Below are 17126 nucleotides of genomic sequence, written 5' to 3'. Positions count from 1 at the left end.
TAAAAAAAAACTACAATTTCTGGTCTCTTTCTCCATCTTCACAAAATCACTGCCTTTCAAAGCACATACTGATTGAGAGAGTGTGTTTATTGTTTGAGTTAAAAAAAAAAGAAAAAAATACAAAACATACATAACGACGTTCTCTCTCTCTCTCTCTCTCTCTCTCTCTCTCTCTCTCTCTCTCTCTCTCTCTCTCTCTCTCTCTCTCGAACACCTTGATCACACCTGCCTCCCCCGTAAATTCTCTCCATCCATCTTCTCTCTCTGATCGGATTCATCATCTTTTCCTTCTTCCATCTCAACCTTCCCTCCCTCCTCTCCTTCCTTCTCTCCCTCCCTCCCTCCTCTTCCTCCTCGTGACTCCCCGCACAGATACCATCACAGGTAGTTGGTCTGTGCAATTACTCCTTTCCCCGCTCGACCCCACCCTTCCCCACCCTTCCTCACCCTTCCTCACCCTTCCTCACCCTTCCCCACTCTTTTCCCACCCATCCCCACCCATCCCCGCCCTCCCTTACTGTTCCCCACCCTTCCCCACCCTTTCTCACCCTTCCCCACCCATCCCCACCCTTCTCCACCCTTCCCCCACCCTTCCCCCACCCATCCCCACCCTTCCCCACCCTTCCTCACCCTTCCCCACCCTTCCTCACCCTTCCCCACTCTTTCCCCACCCTTCCTCACCCATTCCCGCCTTTCCTCACCCTTCCCCCACCCATCCCCACCCTTCCTCACTCTTTCCCCACCCATTCCCACCCTTCCTCCCCTCCCCACCCTTCCTCACCCTTCCCCCACCCTTCCTCACCCTTCCCCACCCTTCCTCACCCTTCTAACCCTTCCCCACTCTTTCCCACCCATCCCCACCCTTCCTCACCCTTACCTCACCCTTCCCCACCCTCCCCACCCTTACCTCAACCATTCCCATCCAATCTTTTTTTTTACTTATCCCCAATTCTCCTCTCTCGTGAAGGTGGTGGTGATGGTAGTGGTGTGGTGTGGTGGTTAGCTACAGATCCACACGGGTTCGAATCCAGGCGAGGGCAGTCAGGGCATAACTCACATAAGAACATAAGAACATAGAACATAAGAACATAGAACATAAGAACACCCAGCCGTTCATTCTCTCTTTCTGGCTGGTCGATAAATGGGTACCTGGGGAAACATGGGGAAGGTACACTGTGGTAACCCGGATGTCACACTGGCCCTGCGTCCCCGGGGTGATGGGTTCTTTCCACCACAAGCTCACGGGATAATGTAACGGAGATGAGCACCGAGGTCACGCGCAGCTATAGCGTATGCCCCAAACTTTTTACACTCACACACCTACATACGCACACACAACACCCTGCTTCAACACCTATTTTTTTTTTTTTTTTTTTTACAGCAGAGAGGTCAGTTCAAGGGCCAGTCCATGTACACACACACACACACACACACACACACACACACACACACACACACACACACACACACACACACACACACACACACACACACACACACATATAAACAAACACAAAACATCCTGATCCAACCCACCCATACCCAACACACACACACACACACACACACACACACACACACACACACACACACACACACGTGACCACCACCAACCCCATTGTCCTCTCAATCCTCCCACGAGAACCCAAGAAAGCTGCAAGTGGGAGGTGTAAGTGGGAGGTGCAAGGGAGAGACCGACACGTGAACTGACTACCCTTTGGAACTACATCACCCTTAGCCCTTTTAGCCCCTCAGAAGCCCTTATTATGCGGCGCCACGTCCCTAAATCCTTCCCCTTCGTTGCTCTTTTGTTTGCTTGCGTCTCCCCTCGAAGCCTTTTTTCCGGGGCGAACAGAAAACGGAACAAAGGGGCGGCGGTGTCTTGTGGGGCGATTCTTAATTGTTGGGGCGTTAAATGCTTGCCAGGGGGGAGAGGGGAGAGGAGGGGAGTGAGGGGAGGGGAGGGGGGTGTAGGGAAAGGTAGGGTTGAGTGTGAATACAGAGAAAGGAAGGTTAAGAGAGGAAAATGAGGAAATGAAAGACACAAGAAATTAAATAAGGATGAAATTAAAAAGAGGAAATTCAATACCTGAGGCAAATCTAAGAAGAGAGAAAATGATGAAGGAAAGGTAGAAGGAAAGGCAGCTGTGAAGGAAAGGTAGGAAGTGAAACGAAGAAGGGAAGGTGAAAAGGGAAGGAGAGGGACGATGAAGGAAAGGAAGGAAGGTAAATAACACAGAAGGAAGATAGTAAGGAAGGAAGGGAGGAAGAGAAAAGGAAAGAGGAAAGAAAGGAAAGGAGACAGGAGAGAGGAAGGAATAAAGGAAGGTAAATAACACAGAAGGAAGATAGTAAGGAAGGAAGGGAGGAAGAGAAAAGGAAAGAGGAAAGAAAGGAAAGGAGACAGGAGAGAGTGAGAGATAAAGGGGATAGGTAAGGAGGAGGAGGTGGTGAGGGAGGGAATAAAGAAGAGAAAGAAAGGAAGGGAGGAAGGGAGAGAAGAGAAGAGGAGAGAGGAAAGAAAGGAAACAGGATAGAGTACGAGATAAAGGGAAGAGAAAGAAGAAAAAGAAAGGAAGGGAGAAAGGGAGAGAAGAGAAGAGGAGAGAGGAAAGAAAGGAAACAGGATAGAGTACGAGATAAAGGGAAGAGAAAGAAGAGAAAGAAAGGAAGGGAGAAAGGGAGAGAAGAGAAGAGGAGAGAGGAAAGAAAGGAAACAGGATAGAGTACGAGATAAAGGGAAGAGAAAGAAGAGAAAGGAAGGAAGGGAGGGAGAGAGGAAAGAAAGGTAAGGAAAAATGAGAGAAAGGGAGGGGATAAAGAGGAGGAGGTAAGGGAGGGGATAAAGAGGAGAAAGGCGACAGATGAAAAAAAAAATAATCAAACACGATCTAAAAAAAATAAAAACACCCTCGATAATATATACAAACAAACTCCCTTAGAATAAAACGGTTTGGAGCAATTTCACTTTAAATAAAACACTTTGATCAACTACAAAAGACTCTTGAAAGAGGGAGAGAAAGGGAGGGAGGGAGGGAGGGAGAGGACATAGGAGGAGAAAAAGGGAGGAGGAGGAAGGGAGGGAGAGAGGAGAAATGACAGAGAAAAGAGAAAGAAGGTATGGGTGGAGGGATGGAAGAAGGAAGGAAGGAAGGGAGGGAGGAAAGGAGAGGAAGGGAGGGAGAAGACACAGGAGGGAGAAAGAGGGAGAAGGAAGAAGGGAGGGTGGGAGAGAATGGAAGGGAAAGAGAAGAGAGATAGAAGGTATGAGTGGAAGGAGGGAAATCGAAGGAAGGAAAGAAGGAAGGGAGGGAGAGGACATAGGAGGGAGAAAAAGAGAGAAGGGGGAAGAGAGGGAGAGAAGAGAAGGGACAGAGAAGAGAAAAAGAAGGTATGGGCGGAAGGATGGAAGAAGGAAGGATGGAAGAGAGGGAGGGAGGAAGGGAGGGAGAGGATATAGGAGGGAGAAAGAGGGAGATGGAGGAAGGGAGGGAGAGAAAAGAAGGGAAAGAGAAGAGAGAAAGAAGAAAGAATGGAAGAAGGAAGGGAGGAAAAAAAGAAGGGAGGGAAGAAGAAGAGACAAGAGAGACAAGAGAGAGTAAGGGAGAAAGAAAAGAGGTAAGAAGGAAAGGGAGTTGGTGAGAGAGGAATAAGGGAGAGAAAAAAAAGAGGGAAAGGGAAGAAGGGAGGGAAAAGAAGAAATAAGGAGAAAGGGAGGGAGGAAGAAAGGGTGAACAGAAAATGAGAGGGAGAAATGGAAAGTGAAGAAAGGGTAGGGAGAAAAGAAGGAGAAAAGTAGAGAAAATAAGGGAGAGAAGAGAGAAAGGAGAGAGGAAAAGAGATGATTACATGGTACACAGGAAAGATAAGATAGAAAGGAAATAAAAGAAGGAAAAAGAGGAAGGGAGAATGAAGGGAATAAGGGAGAAGGGAGAGAAAGAGGGAGGAATAAAGAGAAAAGAAAGAGGGAAGTAGACGAGAAAACGAAGGACGTAGGAAAGTTATAAAAGAGGGAAAAAGAAGGAGAGAAGAGAAGAAAGAGGAAGGTAAAAGATAAAGGGAGGATAGTGGGGAAAGAGGAGAGAGAGGGAGAAGGAAAAGGAAAGATAGAAGAAAAGAAAGAAGGAAGGAAGGGAAAGAGGAAGAAAGAGAGAGAGAACTAGAGAGAGAGAGAGAGAGAGAGAGAGAGAGAGAGAGAGAGAGAGAGAGAGAGAGAGAGAGAGAGAGAGAGAGCGAGAGAGAGAGAGAGAGAGAGAGAGAGAGAGAGAGAGAGAGAGAGAGAGAGAGAGAGAGAGAGAGAAAAGAGAGAGAGAGAGAGAGAGAGAGAGAGAGAGAGAGAGAGAGAGAGAGAGAGAGAGAGAGAGAGAGAGAGAGAGAGAGAGAGAGAGAGAGAGAGAGAGAGAGAGAGAGAGAGAGAGAGAGAGTCTTTGACCCATTGTTTTGTTTAATTTAAAAGACAATTCATTCATGATTATCCGACAAAGGGGAGGAGGAGAAGGAGGAGGACGAGAGAGAGAGGAGAGGAGAGAGAGAGAGAAAAAAAAAAGACAATTCATTCATGATTATCCGACAAAGGGGAGGAGGAGAAGGAGGAGGACGAGGAAAGAGGGAAAGGATATGGATTAAGGGAAAGGATGAATAGAATTTAAAGAGGAAATCAAAAGAAGAAAGAGAGAGAGAGAGAGAGAGAGAGAGAGAGAGAGAGAGAGAGAGAGAGAGAGAGAGAGAGAGAGAGAGAGAGAGAGAGAGAGAGAGAGAGAGAGAGAGAGAGAGAGAGAGAGAGAGAGAGAGAGATTCAGTAAGGAAGAAAAAACTTAAATAAACCGAAAGAAAAGGAGGAAAGGAAGGGAGAAAGGAGCGAAAGAACATAAGAACATAAGAACATAAGGGAAAGCCGTAAAGGAGAGAAAAGGCTGAAGGAGAGAGAAAGGAGTAAAGGAAAAGGAAGAAAGGGTAAAGAAAAGGAAAGAGAAAGGGGTTGAAGGAAAGGAAAGGGAAAAGGGTCAAGGAAAAGGGAAGGAAGGAAAGGAAGAAAATGAGAGTAGAGAAGAGATGAAGGAACAGGAAAACAAAAGGAAGGAGAAGGAAGAGGAAAACTATGATGCAAAAAATACAAATAATGAGAAACGAAGATGAAAAAAATAAGAAAATATGATGATGATGAGTACGGAGAATAAGAATAAAAAGAATAACAACAAAAACAGGAAAAACACGAGGAACAAGAAAACAAGACAAAAAATAATAAGGAAAAAAAATAAATTAAACAGATGAAATAAAAATGAGAGGAAATGAGGGAAAAGGGAGAAAGAGAGAGGGAGGGAGAGGGAGGGAGAATAGGGAGGAAAAGAGATGGGAGGAAAGGGAGAAAGAGAGAGGGAGGAAGAGGGAGGGAGAATAGGGAGGAAACTGAGGGGAAAGGAGAGAGGCTGAAAAGGGAGGGAAGGAAAAAGGAAGGAGGGAGAGAGGCTGAAAAGGGAGGGAAGGGAAAAGGAAGAAGGGAGGGAGAAGAAGGGAGAAGGGGGAGTGTAAGGAGAAGAAGGAAAGGGAGAACAGGGAGGGGGAGAGAGGGAGGAAGAGAGTAGAGAGGAAGGGAACTGAGGGGAAAGGAGAGAGGGTGAGAAGGGAGGGAGAGAAGGAGAGAGGAGAGAGAGGGAGGGAGAGGGAGGGAGAATAGGGAGAGCAGACACCAATTCGTCCACTCCCCGGCGCCTCGTCAGGATTTAACACTCCAGTGAACACGAAGGGAGGGAGGGAGGGAGGAAGGGAGAGGAAGGGAGGGTAAGAGAGAGGGAGAGAAAAAAAGGGCAAGCGCGGCAGGTTAGGTTGGGTTAAGGAAACAGAGAGAGAGAGAGAGAGAGAGAGAGAGAGAGAGAGAGAGAGAGAGAGAGAGAGAGAGAGAGAGAGAGAGAGAGAGAGAGAGAGAGAGAGAGAGAGAGAGAGAGAGAGAGAGAGAGAGAGAGAGAGAGAGAGAAGGAAAGAGAAAGTGAGAGAAAGAGAAAGGAAGAAAAATAGAAAGAGAAAGAGAAAGAAAGAGAAAGAAAAAGAGAAGAGAGAGAGAGAGAGAGAGAGAGAGAGAGAGAGAGAGAGAGAGAGAGAGAGAGAGAGAGAGAGAGAGAATAGAGAATGAGAAAATGAATGAAAAACAGAAGAAAAAAGGAAGAGGGAGAATGAATGAAATAGAGAATTAAATAATGAGTAAAAAACAGAAGTAAAGGAAAAGAATGAGCAAAAAAGAGAGACAGACCGACAAACAAACAAAAGACAGAAAAAAAAAGACAGACAACGAAACAGACATAGCAAAAAAGGAAAAAAAGAATAAGAAATAGATAACAAGGAGCAGATACAATAATACCCAGACAGTCAGGCAAAAAAGTATGAATATAAAATAGATAAATATATAAATAAATAAAATAGATTAGTATATAAGAAAATTGAAATAAAAAAGAAACAATTTTTCCATCGTAAAATTAAAAAAAAAAAATACAGAAATAGATCTTGGTTGTCCTTCCCCATAGAAAGAAAGGGTAAAGAAGGAGGAGGAGGAGGAGGAGCGAGGAGAGGGAAGGCTTAGGTTCCTTACACACAAAAAAAAAGTGATATATTTCCAATGGAGGAGGAGGAGGAGGAGGGGGGGAGGGGGAGGGGGGGGAGGAGGGAGGAGGAGGGGAGGAAAGGAACATTGGAAATCTCATTATTGGTGATGAAAAGAAGCCGATCTTCCTCTCCTCCTCCTCCTCCTCCTCCTCCTCCTCCACTGGTCATCCTTACGAATCTTATTAAAAAAAGCTGACCAATTATTTGTGTGGGGAGGAGGAGGAAGAGGAGGAGGAGGAGGAGGAGGAGGAGTAGGAGGAAAGGGAGGAAAGGGGAGGTGGCACAAAAGAGAGAGAGAGAGAGAGAGAGAGAGAGAGAGAGAGAGAGAGAGAGAGAGAGAGAGAGAGAGAGAGAGAGAGAGAGAGAGAGAGAGAGAGAGAGAGAGAGAGAGAGAGAGAGAGAGAGAGAGAGAGCACTTTGCCTCTCTTACAAATGGTCAACTTTTGGGTCACGGGCGAGTGAGCGAGGAAAGAGGAGGAGGAGGAAGAGGAGGAAGAGGAGGAAGGAGGAGGAGGAAGGAGGAGGAGGAGGAGGAGGAGGAGGAGGAGGAGGAGGAGAAAAAGAAAAAAGGAGGAAGAGAAGAGAGAGAACTATGGTCATGATCCTGATATTGAAGATAACAACAACAACAACAACAATAATAACAATAACAATAACAATAACAATAATAATAATAATAATAATAATAAATATCTTCCTCAGTGGTCAGTTCCAGCAATTGCCTCTATTCCCTCTTCCCTCCTTCCCTCCATTCCCTGTCTCCCTTCTCCATCAATTCATCCCTCCTTCCCTCCATCTCTCCCTCCCTCTCTCCATATCTCTCTCCCTCTTCCCTCCCTCTCCCCTAATTGATTGAAATGAGCTATGCCTACTGCCTCCTATAGTGGTCAGAGTGTGTGTGTGTGTGTGTGTGTGTGTGTGTGTGTGTGTGTGTGTGTGTGTGTGTGTGTGTGTGAAGTGGTTGTGTGTGGTTGTTGTTGTTGTTGTTGTTGATGTTCTTGTTCTTGTTCTTCTTCTTCTTCTTGTTCTTCTTCTTCTTAAATGCAAAACAAGGAAGAACCCAGAAGGAAAAATATACGCCTTAGTGAGTCAGATCCGCAAAAAAAATATTATAAAAAAGAAACTTAAGATAAACAGGGGAAACATACGAGAATAAAACATTAATAATTTTTGAAAAGAAACAGAAGGGAGAAAAAATATACTGAATTATGGAAAGAAAATTTATGAAGACACACACAGGATACAAAATACAAAAATAAATTAATGTAGAGAAAATAAATTAAGAGAAAGGAAGGATAATGAAACAAAGAAAGGAAGAAAGGATAATGAAAGGATAATAAAAGGATAATGAAAGGAAGGATAATGAAACAAAGAAAGGATAATAAAAGGATAATAAAAGGATAATGAAAGGAAGGATAATGAAACAAAGAAAGGAAGAAAGGATAATGAAAGGATAATAAAAGGATAATGAAAGGAAGGATAATGAAACAGAGAAAGGAAGAAAGGATAATAAAAGGATAATGAAAGGAAGGATAATGAAACAGAGAAAGGAAGGATATATAATCAAACAGAAGGCAAACTCAGAAAGATAAAAGAAACGGACGAGAGAAAAAAATATACGGAAAATCAATGAAAAGAAATATATTAAAAGAAACTAATAATAATAATAATAATAAGGAAACAGAAGAAAAATAAAGAATGTACACGTTAAAATGAAAAAAAAATATGAAAAAAGCAGGAAAAGAAAAGAAAAATATAAGGGAGTGTGTACGATAAATACCAGAAAGAAAATAATTATCAAATGAAAACTAAAAAATGATATGAAGGAAAAACAGAAAACATAAAAATAAAAAGTTAAGAAGGAGAATATATGGCAAATTAATGGTGCAAAAAATGTTCAAATAGATTATATATGTATGATGTTTTAGAATAATAAAGTGTATGTGAAAAATGCCAAAAACGAGAAATAAATCTACAAAATATCAATGAAAATAGACCAGAACGAATCAAAAGTCAAATAATTAAAGGAAATAAAGGAAAAATTTGTTAGAATAAAGACGTAAAAATAAACTGAGAGAGAGAGAGAGAGAGAGAGAGAGAGAGAGAGAGAGAGAGAGAGAGAGAGAGAGAGAGAGAGAGAGAGAAAATATAAAAAGAAAAAAGAAAGAGAAAAAGAAAACGTAAAAAGAAAAAGAAATAAAGAATAAGTGAAAGACAAAGGAAATTAAATAAAAAAACAAAGAAATAAAAGATAAATGAAGAGAGAGAGAGAGAGAGAGAGAGAGAGAGAGATTGTTTTTTGTCATAAACATTACCGTAAACCTGATCAACCATAGGCCATCTCTCTCTCTCTCTCTCTCTCTCTCCTACCCTTCCTTCTCCACCTCCTTTTTCTCCCTCCATCTCTTCCTCCCTCATCTCCCTTCCCTCCCTATCTCCCTCCCTTCTTCTCTCCCTTTTTCTCTCCCTCTCCCTCTTAACAGGGTCGAAAACTTAAAGGGTGAATATTCCTCTCCCTTCCCCTCTCTTTCCTCCCTCCCTCCCTCCCTCCTTTCCTCTCTCTCTTCTCTCCACTTCTCCGCAGAAAATTATCTTCCTCCTCATCTTGACGTGAAGGAAGAGAGAGAAAAGGAGAGAAAAGTGGAGGGAGAGAGAAGTGGAGGGAGGGAGGGAGGGAGGGGGGAGGGAGGGAGGGAGAGGAGTCTAGAGCAAGCATGGGTGAGAGAGAGAGAGAGAGAGAGAGAGAGAGAGAGAGAGAGAGAGAGAGAGAGAGAGAGAGAGAGAGAGAGAGAGAGAGAGAGAGAGAGAGAGAGAGAGAGAGAGAGAGAAAATTCAAACTACATAATCCCTCTCTTCCTCCTCCACCATTTTCCACCTCCACAACCACACTCGCCACAACCACACTCGCCACACACACACACACACACACACACACACACACACACACACACACACACACACACACACATTCACCATCTCTCCCTTCCTTTCAATTCCTCCCCACTACAACCTCCACCATTCAACTTTTCTGTCTCTTCTCCTTTCCTTCTCTTCCCTTTCTTCTTTTTTTTATCCCTTTGTAATTGTTCTTGAATTCCAATACTCATTTACACCTCAGCTTTCATCTTTTCCACTTTTCCATCCATTTATTTATCATTTCAGTAGTAGAAGTAGTAGTTGGTAGTAGTAGCAATGGAACTGAGTAGTAGTAGTAGTAGTAGTAGTAGTAGTAGTAGTAGTAGTAGTAGTGGTGGTAACAGTAGTATCAAGGACAAAGTGAATAGAAGAGTTAAGTACTCCAATACAAATACGAACACCTTACCTCAAATTTCTAACAATAAGAATTCGTTGAAATACTTGGAGTTCGGATGGAAATACGATTGTTCATTGATTGTATTCATGAATGCATTCATGAATAATTTTATTTGAAAATTGAAAAAATATTTCCCCCGTCATCTTGGAAGCGTACTACTCATGTTATTGATAATATAAGCAAAGTTGATCAGTCTAACTTCAAGCTTGAAGCTTAGATAACAAAGTCGCGCTCCGATTCCTAGCTCAGAGATTTCATCAACTCGCTCACTCACAAGTTGAAGGCAAAGCTGACACCAAGATCTAAATCTCTAGATCTTCGCTAACACAGCGTATATTTTGCGTGGGTAACAGAGGACTGAGAACGAGAAGGCAGCCGCTCACCCTGCACAGACTCCACACACGAGACGGCAACAAACCCAATACCGACGCGCACCGGACGCGTCGAGTGAGCCAAGCCACAATGTTATAGTTTCCTTTGTGTTCTACCTGAAGGCAACACTTTACAGTCAAATGAAAGGTAACTCTTCATGATAAATTTATGATTATTCCCGAGTTATTCAAAGAATACAAATACTTTGCTGAAGCATTCGATAACTAATGAGAATACATTTATTAGCAATAAAACTTCGAATACGAATACATCCAAATACTGCATTTCCGTTAAGACTACCGAATACGAATACTCCTCCCAGAGTAGTAATAGTAGTAGTAGTAATAGTAGCAGTGGTAGTAGTAGTAGTAGTAGTAGTAGTAGTAGCGCCATTCCCTTCCTGTTAGTCCCTTCACGCTCATTTCCCGTTTTCTTCCCCCTTCCTCCCCTTTTCCCTTCAATAGGCGCGGTACACAATGAAGGGAGGGAGGGGGGAGGGGTGCCGGAAGGGCCTGTCCTGGCACTGGTCACGGCCATTATCATGTTTACTGGCCAATACACCCCTACACCCCCTACACCCCCCTACACCCCCATCCCCTACACCCTAACACCCAACCCTTACACCCTTTCACCTTGTTCCTCCTATTTGCCCTCTCTTTACACCCTCCCTTACACCCGCCTACACCCCCCTTACATTCCCTTCACCTTACACCCCCCCTCCACCCCTTACACATACCCCCCCCACACTCAGTCCCTATTACACACACCCCAACACCCCTTATACCTGACACCCACCACTCACACCTTTTCACCCCTGTTCCTCCTCTTTGCACCACCCTTTTCACCCCTACAACCCCCTTACACCCTCTTACACATACCCCTTACACCCCATACATTCTCCACCCCTTACACCCCCCCACACACACACCCTACCGCACTTTCACCCTATTTATTCTCCTCTACCGTACACACTACACCTTCACCCCTTTCACCCCTTCTCCTCAGCCCTCCTATTCACCCCTACGCAACACATCTTCACCCCGGCATCCTCTCCCTTTTACCTCTTCTGTTTATTTATTTATCTACATTTGATTAACATTGATTGACTACCGAATATGCCCCCAACGAGTACACTAACGATGCCTCACCACTAAATTAACCTGGTAACTTTCTTCTTTTGTTTTTCTTGCTTTTGCTTTGTTCTATTTGTTTGTTTGTTTTAATTTTCGGAATATAGCCCCAGTAGGCCTCCTTGGTGGGGCCTGATGGTTGGCCCCAGCCCGTTATGGCGCAGGCAAGTGTTTGTAGTGGCGCCATCTTGCTTGGCTCATGCTGCCCCAATTTTTTTAAATCATATAATTTAAAGATTGGTTGAAATCAAATGATTCATTTTCAAATCAGTTGATTTAAATCTTGATTTAAATCAGAGATTTGAATCAATTTAATTAAAATCAAACAACCCAGGTTCTTATCTAATCTAATTTAAGCGAATCAAGAACGAGTTCCGGGGGGCAGCATGAGGCAATTCAAGATAGCGCCACTATAAACACTCGCCAAGCGCCAACCACTATAAGACCTCGCCACCTGGAAGAACGGGAGCAATGACCATCGAGCCCCACCAATAATAAATAAAAAACTAACTTTACGTGACCCATTCTTGGATAACATAACCTAAAGTAACCTTACCTAAACTTACCAAGTCTAACCTAACCTCATCTGGTCATACGGTCACACCTATGTCACAAACCACTCCCAATGCAGCGAATCAATAAAAAGGCAAATCAATGAAAAAAAGCAAATATATAAACAACAAAAAGTGGATATGAAAGAAATATAATGTTTCAATTGTAACCAGCAAGGAGAAAAAATGATCAACACACACACACACACACACACACACACACACACACACACACTAAGAGAATCCAACACTCGTGATTGGATATTCTCCCTCGAGGTTGACCTTCAAAAGACCAATCACCAACCTGAAGGAAAGGAAGGAAAGGGGGAGGGGGAGGGGGGAGGGGAAGGGGAGGGGGGAAGGGAGAGAACAGTATAATGCCGCTTTTGCCCTATCAAAGTAAGTCTGCCCTCCCTCCCTTCCTCCCTCTCCCTCCTCCTCCTCCCTTCCCTTCCTCCTCCTCCCCTTCCCTCCTCTCCTCCCCTCCCCTTCCCTCCTCTCCTCCCCTCCCCTCCTCTCCTCTCCTCCCCTACCCTCCCCTCCTCTTCCTCCCCTACCCTCCCCTCCTCTTCCTCCTCCTCCTCCTCCTCTCTCATGCGGAAGGGAAAGGAAGAGGGAAAGAAGGAAAAAACGAAAAGAAAGATGGAAGGAAGGTAAAAAAAAGTTAATTAAATAAGAGGAAGCTCGAATAATAAGTGCAGGAGAGGGAGGAGAGGAGAGAAGGGAGAGAAAGAGACTAAACAAAAAAGGAATAAACGAAGGAGACGGAAACAGAAATAAGCAAGGAGGGAAAGGAAGAAAAAATGAAGGAAGGAAGGAAGGAAGGAAGGGAAAGAAAGAATGTGAAGGAAGGTTGGGAGGGAAATAAACAAATAATGGGAGAAAGGAAGGAAGGGAAGGGAAGGAAGGGAGGAAAAGGAAGGAAGGGAGGGAAGAGAAAAAGGGAGGGAATGCAAGGAAAAAGGAAAGGAAGAAAAGGGAGAGAAAAGAATGGGAGGGAGGAAGGGAGAGGACGAAAACCAGGGAGGCAGGAAGGGAGGGGATGGAGAAAGGGAAGGAAAGGGAAAGGAAAGAAAAGGAGGGAGGAAGGGAGAGAACCAAAACCAGGGAGGCGGGAAGGGAGGAAGGGAAGGAAAAGGGAAGGAAGGAAAGGGAAAGGAAAGAATGGGAGGGAGGAAGGGTGATGACCAAAACCAGGGAGGCAGGAAGGGAAGAAGGGAAGGAAAAGAAAGAGAGGGAGGACGGAGAGTAAGGAACACAAGCAAATAGCCACGGAAGAGGAAGGGAGGGTAGGGAGGGTGAAAGGGAGGAAGGGAGGCAAGAAAATAGGATGAGAAAGGCGGCGTATAATCTCCCTTTGGCAAACACCTGAGCTCCTACCTCCCATCCGGGCATGACTGTGGAATGCGTCCCTCACAGGTGGCAAAGGTGTGCTAACGAAGCGACGCCCAGCTGAGGAGGAGGAGGAGGAGGAGGGGGATACAAAGTGGAGGTTGAATATTCACAAAGAGAAGAATTAACGACTATTATGGAAAGGTGAAGATATGAAGACTAAGAAAATTAATAAAGTGGGTCTATAAATAAGGACTCAAAACCCACACACACACACACACACACACACACACACACACACACACACACACACACACACACACACACACCTGTACACATCTAGAAATCAGGAGAAAGACAAAAAATAAATAAAAACACAAATAATACTAGAAATAAAAACAGAACAGAAAAGGTAAGAGTTGATAGCATTAGAGGAGGTAATCAGAGTCGTCTTGGTGGTGGTGATGGAGGAGGAGGTGGAGATGATGATGGTGGGAGAAGATAATGGTGTGGAAGTGTGGAGAGGGTGGAAATGGAGGTGGCAGAGGTGATGATGGTAGTGGTGGCGATGGTGATGAAGATGGGGGAGGAGGAGGAAGTAGTAGTAGTAGTAGTAGTAGCAGTAGTAGTAGTAGTAGTAGTAGTAGTAGTAGTGGGGGCAGGAAGGAGACAAGAGATGATAGTAGAAGAGATAGTTATGGAGTAGTAATGGTATTTTATTTTTTATAGTAGTGGTATAGTGGGTGGTGGTGGGTGGTGGTGGGTGAAGGAGTTAGAGGGGTGGGGGGAGGGCTAGAGAGAGGGGGTTGGGGTGAGGGTGGTGGGGGGAGGGGGGGGGGAGGGGGGAGCGTGGGGGCCCTGCCAGCACCATCAGCCCGGCGTGCACAACACCTCCCCGGACAGGTGTTTCAGGCGCCTATCAGGTGTGCCATCGCCCGCACGTCGCCGCGATCACTCCCGCCCGCAACCCTACACACCCTGGCCCACCTCTACCTCCTCCTCCTCCTCCTCATTCTCATTTTTTTTTCTATTTTTGTCTTCCTCCTCATCCTACTCTCCCCCCTCATCCTCATCTTTATTTTTTTCTTCGCCTTCTTTTTTCTTTTCTTTTTTCTTTTTCCTTCTTTTTTCTTCTTTTTCTTTTTCTTTCTTTTTCTTTTTCTTTTCCTTTTGCTTTTCCTTTTTCCTCTTTCTTTTCCTTTTTCTTTTCCTCCTTTTTCCTTCTTCCTCTTCTTCATTTTCTTCATCTTCCTCATTCTCCTTCTTCTCCTCCTCCTCCATCATCATCTTCCTCTTCTTTTTTTCTACTTTTCCCTTTACATATACTCATTTTTATTCTCTTCTTCATTTTCTCTCTTCCTCCTCCTCTTCATCGGCTACTTCTTCTCTTCCATTCCTCCTCCTCCTCCTCATCTTCCTCTTTTTTTCTTCTTTTCCTTTTACATATACTTATTCTTGTTCTCGTTCTTATCATCTTCAAACTCATCTTCAACCTCAACCTCAAGTTCTTCTCCTGGTTCAAACGTCTCTACGCATTCTTCCTTCATTTTTTTTTGTGTGTGTGTGTTTTTTTAGATCCTCTTTATCCTCCCTTAAAAATTCTTCTACCTTGTGATCCACTTTTATTTTTTTTCTTCTTTTTATTCATCTTCTCTCAACGCCTTTGTCTTCTTTGTTTTCCATTCATTCTTTTTCTTCTCCTTCCTTTTTGCTCTTTCACTGGTCCGCAATTCTTCATCTTCTTCATCCAATTTCACCGCTTCTTCATCTTCCACTTAAACCTTCTTCCTCTTCCACCTCCTCTTCATCGGCTCCCTCCTCCTCTTCATCGGCTCCTCCTTCCTCCTCCTCCTCTTCCTTAAGCCTCCTTCCTCCACCATCACACATCCACAAACTTATTTTCTTTCTCTTTTCTCTTTTCTCTTCCTCCTTTTCCATGGGCCGTTCCTCCGAAAGGCTCTTCCTTCCTTCCGTCTTTCCCTTCCATTCTTCTTTTCCTTCTTTCTTTCTCTTCCATTCTCTTCCTCCATAACTCCTTCCCATTTTCTTTCCTTCTTCCTTCTTTCTTTCTTTCTTTTTCTCCATTCGCTACCGCCTCATCTTCCTTCCTATCTCCATCCCCTTCCTCCTCCTCCACCTCGTCCTCCCTCTTCTCCTCCTCCACCTCCTCCACCTCCTCCTCCTCCTCCTCCTCTTCCTGCTACTTATCCAGGGCATCTTTCTTCTTCTTTGCATTCCACTTTTCTTTTTCCTTATTCTTTCTTGCTCACGTTTTCCTCCTCCTCCTCCTCCTCCTCCTCCTCCTCCTCCTCCTCCTCCTTCTCCTTCTCCATATTCTTCATATTTCTTAACATTCTCTTTCATCTCCCTTTCTGTCTTTTTCCTCTTTTTTTTTGCGTATTTTTCTAAACATATTAAGTTTTCTTTTTTTCCTCACCAAAAGATTTCTGGATTTCTGTTGCCCTCTGTTCTATGCTTCCCAATTACAATGTTTCCTCCTCCTCCTCCTCCTCCTCCTCCTCCTCTATGTTTGTTTATTTCACTGTTTATCTCTATCTTCTAATCTTCGTCTTCTTTATCAATTCTTATCTTCACCTATTCCCTCGTTCTCCATTTCCTCCTCCTCCTCCTCCTCCTCCTCCTCCTCCTCCTCCTCTTAATGGTCGTCATCGTGTATTCTATTTGGTGTCCGTGAATGTGTGTGTGTGTGTGTGTGTGTGTGTGTGTGTGTGTGTGTGTGTGTGTGTGTGTGTGTGTGTGTGTGTGTGTGTGTGTGTGTGTGTGTGTGTGTGTGTGTGTGTGTGTGTGTGTGTGTGTGTGTGTGTGTGTGTGTGTGTGTGTGTGTGTGTGTGTGTGTGTGTGTGTGTGTGTGTTCCTCCCCCACTTAACACTCTCACTTACAGCCTCTTTTGATCACTTAGCAAACACTTAATACGACTGACAACACTTTCTGCCACCTCCTCCTCCTCCTCCTCCTCCTCCTCCATCCCTCTGTCCTCCTCCTCCTCGTCCTTTCCCCCTCTTCCCCTCCTACTCTTCCTCCTCCTTTCTCCCTCGTTTCCCTCTTCCTCTTCCTCCTCTTCCTCCTCCTTTCTCCCTCGTTTCCCTCTTCCTCTTCCTCCTCTTCCTCCTCCTTTCTCCCTCGTTTCCCTCTTCCTCTTCCTTCTCTTCCTCTTGCCCTCTTCCTCTTCCTCCTCTTCCTCCTCCTTTCTCCCTCGTTTCCCTCTTCCTCTTCCTCCTCCTTTCTCCCTCGTTTCCCTCTTCCTCTTCCTTCTCTTCCTCTTGCACTCATCCTCTTCCCCTCTTCTCCTTCATTCACTTTCTCTTTCATTCATTCACTCACTCATTCCTCTTCCTCCTTCTCTTCCTTATCCTTCCTCCTCTCCTCCTCTCCTCCTCTTTTCTCTTTTCTCTTTTCTCTCTCTCTCTCTCTCCTCATTCCTCTCCTCTCCTTTATCTACCACCTATTCCCTTCCCTACCTTACTTCTTCCCTTCCCTATCCCATCCCTCATTTCCTCCCTCCCATTCCCCTATTCTTTCTCCCCATTCCATTTTTCCTCCTCCCCTTAACTTTCCTTCTCTTTCTCCTTCCCCATTCCCCTTTTCTAACTTCTCTCTCCCCTTTCTTTCCTCCCCATTTCTTCTCCCCTGTTCCTCTTTTTCACTTTCCATTTCCATCCTCCCTCCTCCTCCCCTTTCTCCCATTTCCTCCCCACTCTCTTCGCTAAACTATTTTCTCTCCTTTATCAACTCCCCTTTACTCTCCAGCTTCCTCCCCTTCACACTCTTCCCCTCCCCTCCTCCCCCTTTCTTCCCCTCTCCCCTCCCCTTTC

General features: G+C 44.6%; 1 long non-coding RNA gene across 1 annotated transcript in view; it reads right to left on the bottom strand.

The window, feature by feature from the left end:
- Positions 1-17126, bottom strand: part of LOC127005536 (uncharacterized) — a 119010-nt gene that overhangs the window by 21226 nt on the left and 80658 nt on the right. The window lies entirely within an intron of this gene.

This window comes from Eriocheir sinensis, chromosome 30 (assembly GCF_024679095.1).
Source record: "Eriocheir sinensis breed Jianghai 21 chromosome 30, ASM2467909v1, whole genome shotgun sequence".
Taxonomy (NCBI): domain Eukaryota; kingdom Metazoa; phylum Arthropoda; class Malacostraca; order Decapoda; family Varunidae; genus Eriocheir; species Eriocheir sinensis.
Note: the sequence above shows the minus strand (reverse complement) of the source record. Positions and strands in the feature narration are given on the sequence as shown.